The sequence below is a fragment of the Gekko japonicus genome, unplaced genomic scaffold, assembly GCF_001447785.1.
Source record: "Gekko japonicus isolate JY-2015 unplaced genomic scaffold, Gekko_japonicus_V1.1 scaffold757, whole genome shotgun sequence".
Classification (NCBI taxonomy): domain Eukaryota; kingdom Metazoa; phylum Chordata; class Lepidosauria; order Squamata; family Gekkonidae; genus Gekko; species Gekko japonicus.
The window spans coordinates 91,117-96,556 of NW_015162500.1; positions in this window are offsets into that span (position 1 = coordinate 91,117).

Genomic DNA, 5,440 nt, shown 5'->3' on the forward strand with positions numbered 1-5,440 from the left:
CAGATATCCACCACAGAAACTGGCACTAGAAATCATCATATTTCCAGCCATTTTTTGCTCCGTAACTTCCGTGTGCACGAAGGTGGCATTAGAGGTATTGTCACTGCTGGCTCCCTTTTAAAGGTGATTGAGTCTACTTTGCAACCAAGAGGTTGATGACTGTAATGCTCTAGGCATCTGGGAAGTGAATAGAAAATGTCAAGCACTGACAGAGATGAAATAAACCTTTTGCGGGTGACTTATCAGGTGTGGGATGAAGACAAGTAACAGAGCACCATTGCACTTCATTTAAAGTGCATCTGCTGTTTTCAGACAAATTGTATTAGCATGCCAGTGTTTCCTCTGACTCCTTTCCACCAAAAAATAAATAAATAAATCAAGATCTGGGATTTGAAGGGCACTGGTTGACTTCACCTCTCAAATGCACTTATGTCCCCACAAGGTTATTGGAAACAAACAGGATCAAACAAAATTGGCACCGCTGGAACTTACCCGTTTCCGTACACCAGGGGCCTTTTCAAACATTGCTGTTTTTAGGCTGTACACCTCTGAATTCTTCTTTTGTTTTCCTTGGAAAGTCATGGACCATACAGGCTCAGAGAACTATGCCATTCATTCTTGTGTGTACATTCAGCAATAGCTGAGACTGGACTTGGGCACATCACCAGATATGCATATTATAGAAATTGTTTGCTAGGTATGCAAAATCAAGCAACTTAATGGTTGCACTGTCTGCCAGTTACTTAGTACCTGCTAATGACAACTGGTTGGGAAGCTGGAGAGGGAAAGCATTGGTACCTACAGACTTACATCTGGCCCCTGAAAGACTGGACTAACAAGAGGACATGAGAAATTTCCCCTTATTTTTAGAAGCTAGTTAAAAGTCTAGGAAGCAGAATGTCTAGACAAGGCACATAAGTTAGCATTCATTGCTATACTGGTGCGTCTCCTTAACCAAGGATCTCAGAAAAGCAAAAGCCTAGCTTCGATTGGTCGGGAGATGGTGCATTCAAAAACTGTGCCATTTCCCTCTTATTGGTCAACGCATGGATGTGGTAAACAAAGGAGGAGATTACCGCTTCTCTTAAATGTCAATCATAGCTCATTGGCTAGAACAATGGAAGGTAGGATTGAACTTGTTTTTCACTAATCAGTTGTATAGAATATGGCCTTGTATCTCTGGATTTACAAGGACAAACTTTTAAAAAACAAAACAATGAAAGTCAGGAATCCATGTCAGGTAATGTTCTGTGGGATAGATGCAGTGGAGGAAAAGGAAAAAAGGTAGATTATGGCCAGGGTGCAGGGGAAAGTGTTGGAAAAAAAAACAATGAAAGTCAGGAATCCATGTCAGCTAATGTTCTGTGGGATAGATGAGGCTGCAGTGGAGGAAAAGGAAAAAAGGCAGATTATGGCTAGGGTGCTGGGGAAAGTGTTGGAAAAGACAATGCCTGGTATACAAAGAAGAAGAAGATGCTGCAGGGGGCACCAAGAAGACAATTAGGATAGTGGGGTCAGCACCTCCTCTCCTGCTAAGAGACATTCCTTGCCTGTCTCCAGATTGCTGCTTTTAGGGCAATTTCCTCCTTCTTCTCGGAAGTTCCACACTCCGTCTCCCCTCTCTCTCAGCTAGAGATGTAGTTAGGAACCTACTTCTGTCTCTCCACTTTCCTATCAAGTGTTTCAGTGTTTGAGTGAGCGACTCAGCATGGACATTAGAGGCGCTGCATCACTCTAATTTTCTTTGGTGTTTCCTTGAATGGAATGCCTCTTTTTGTCTTAACCTGGGAGCTGCCCTCTACCCTCTCCTCTGTCACTTTGTCCCCTCTCTATATATAACCTTCCATGAACACACACGTCTCTGCAGGTCTCTCCTGTAGATACAATGCCCTCATCATTCTCCCACACACATGATGCCGAACAAGCTGGCCATTTGTGAAAGAAAGAAGCTAGTTTGGTGTAGTGGTTAAGAGTGCAGACTCTAATCTGAGAGGTCCAGGTTTGATTCCCCACTCCTCCACATGTAGCTGCTGGTGTGGCCTTGGGTCAGTCATAAATTCTTTCAGAGCTGTTCTCTCAAGGGCAGTTCTCTTAGAGCTCTCTCAGCCCCACCTACCTCACAGGGTGTCTTATGTGGGGAGGGGAAGGGAAAGGGACTGTCAACTGCTCTGAGACTCCTTTGGGTAGTGAAGGGTGGGGTATAAATCCAATCTCCTCCTCCTCCTTTTAGATTAGGCTTCTCTCTCCTTTTGACTGCAATCAGAATGTCAACTGGATCTCCTTGAATAAATGTAAATTTACCTTTCTTGCAATATACTTCTTGGGAGATTTATTTCCTGCATTCAGTGTCACGCTCATGACTGAGCAAAACTCTGCAATATTAACCAAATTTCCCAATAGTTAGTTCCTAAATAAATCTTTATCTACTTTTTAATCAGGTTGTGCACGTGTTAATTACTCTGCCAACAGTGGGGTTAAGTTCTTCCCAGCCTAAGAAACATAGGCACAGTAGGGAAACCTGTTTCCCCTGACCCCCAAATGAGCCTAAAGATATTTATGATTGGAGAAAGAGCATGGGGGGGGGATTTAATGGGGTTTCATCAGTGGTGTGGCCCCCCACTTCAAGGTTGCTTGTCAAGATCAAATTATATGGCTGGGGAACTCCAAACTCACGTATAGTTTGATTCTAAGATTTCCAGAGCTGAAAAGTATACAACATGCCCATTGGATTGATAATGGTCATTGTTTGCTTTTTTAATACAGACCAGCTTTCTCCCTTCACCAGATGGTAGCCAAGCAACGCAACTCTAAAGAATCAAGGAAGAATCAGCTTGTTGAAACAGCCCCGAATGTGCAAGGACAGCCTGCTGGCCCCCAACACTCCAGATCTTGAAGGTCTTATTTTGGTCATCAGAGGTACTGTGCAAGTGTTAATGAGTGAATTCATCCCTGAAAGGTGCAAATATCTCTCTCCGCAGAGGGAGTTTTGGATTGGCAAGTGGCTTCTCGAGTGTCGGAAACTGTGAAAAAGTCGAGCCATAAGCCTGGAAGCCATCTGCCCCAAGTTCATTTCCCAGGCCTTAATGCTGTTTCGGGACGTGCCGACACAAGGAGAGGACCAGAAGTTGCTTGAGATTGGCTGGGGTGCTTTAGTGGTGGTGTTTTTGGGAGGTGGGACCTGTCGTATTAAGTCTGGGAGATGACGGGCCCTGCCAAACAGACTCCCATTAAGCCCTTCCTAGTGCAAACCAGTGTTTGTTTTGTTTTTGTCTTTTTAAGCAGTGTTTTCTGAGAGTGACTTTCTGATCGATAATGGGTTGGATCCAGTGCAGGGCTGCTGAAGGTACAAGGATGTTTTCCTATGGAGCACAACTTTATCAGCTCTCCCCCACAGCCCCTGCAAGTCCTTTTGGGGGGGGGATGTCCTGTCATCATCAGGAGGGAAATCTCGTGGTCATTTTGGGCTGCCCCAGGAGGGGAGAGCCAAGAAAGACACACTGCATGGGCAGGAGTCCTTGTGCCCACAGAAACACTGTGCCAGATCCGACCTGATATGCTGCGTATAGTAACAGCTTCAATAAATTGCTATCACATCTTCTGTAGGTAAAGTTCCCAGCTTGCAAAGGGGTGTGGCACTTGGAGTCAAACGACAAAGCAGAAGGGGGAGGGTCTGAACCCACCAATGCCAGACTGCTCTTGTGATCCCGATGGGTTACTCAGGCATCCATCACTGATCTTGCAAAACACAGTGGATTTCAGACGGGTTATGCCCCAGGTCAATTTCCTTTCAATCAAATGCTCCCCAGTTAATTTCCAGCTGTGCTGACTGTTTCCCCCAAAGCAAGAAGCCCTCTTTTCTCACCCAAATCACTCCTAGTTCTCTCTCCCCTTCAAGCCCCGCCTGCAGCCTGTGGCCCACTCTGCTGTCTCTGGTCTCTGCCACCTCTGTGCCTCCTTATTCTCCTGCATGTGTGAACCAGACCCAATTTATTATTCTTCCCTCCCCCCCCCTTTCTCACCCTGGCAATCCCTCCAGAGGGAGCCAGCCAGGCCTCTTTCTCTTCGGTTGCTAGGCAACACACACTGGCGGCAGAAACTCTCTTTCTCCGCCCCCCCCAGCATTTTAGACTTCATTTGCAATGATTCATATTTTCAAGTTATCTGATTGCCACACATACATGCTCATGAGAAAGTGTCCGAAGCAGGCCCGTAGCCAGGATTTTTTTTTTAATTCAGGGGGCCTTTAAATGTCAGGGGGCACCCCGTGCAGACAACCCCCTGAGGGAGCACCACAAATTTAAAAATTGGAAGTCGGGGGGAGGGGGCTGGACTGGACGGGAAGTCAGGGGGGCCTTGGTAGTAAGTCGGTGGGCCGGGCCCCAAGATGCCCCCACTGTAGCTACAGGCCTGGTCCAAAGTGTCCCTCTTCTCTATTCCCCCTGCCCTTCTATATGCTAAGCTATGCAACACCTGTAATGTATTGGAAAGGCTTGCATGAATCACCTCATTCACCTCCCATGTTAAGCTTGAGCCGGACGAAGGCTCCACAGGACTACATTCCTATTGGTCGCTTTGCAATAGCGACCAATCAGAACTGTTACAGTTCCCTGTGAGGGAAAGACTCTCATTGGACGTTATCCACACAACCTCATTGGTTGTTTATTGTAAATAGGCGTGGCTATGTTAGCCCGGGAATGTTTAAAAGGAGCCTAGCTCCCAATGTTAAACTGTTCTGGTTATGAATGCGTTTGAGTGCTTGTTCGTTACTTCAATAAAGCTGAATCACTTTCAATTGCCTGAGGCCCCACTTTATTTTCATAGGACACAGGGTTGCCAACTGACCACCCCCCAGCCTCTGCCACGGCTCACTCCTCTATGGCCTTTCCCCACCATTTGATCTTCAAACATCAGTGCTGTTTGTGCTTTGTTTTATTTATTTATTAATCACATTTATACCCCGCCCTCCCCGCAATGCAGGCTCAGGGCTGCAATCTAAGAAGACTAAGGGTGCAATCCTAAGAATACTTTGCTGGGGAAGAAGCCCCTCTGAATGGTTCTGAGTAGACCTACTTAGGGTGGCTCTCTTTGGTCCTATGGAGAGTACCTCCCCACTAGCCCAATTGGTTTCTACGGGTTTAAGACTGTAGCTATTCTGTACAGGACTGCACTGTTATAGACCAGTTTGCAAGTTTAACAAAGTTTCTCGATGACTTCCAGTGGGTGGATCGGCGGTGGCAGTCGCTCTCCTCGATGTCTGAGGAGGCGACTAGCACACCCTCGGCTTGGAGGGGTGCCACCTCAAGTGGCACCTCCATGGAGCCCCGGTGAAGGGTTCCAGGCCAGGGGGCTTTTGAGGGTTAGCCTCTTTGACGGCTAGATGCCGGAGAATAGAGGCTTCCCTCCGCCCCGAAGGTCCAGCCGGCTGGGTGACCTTAAGGTA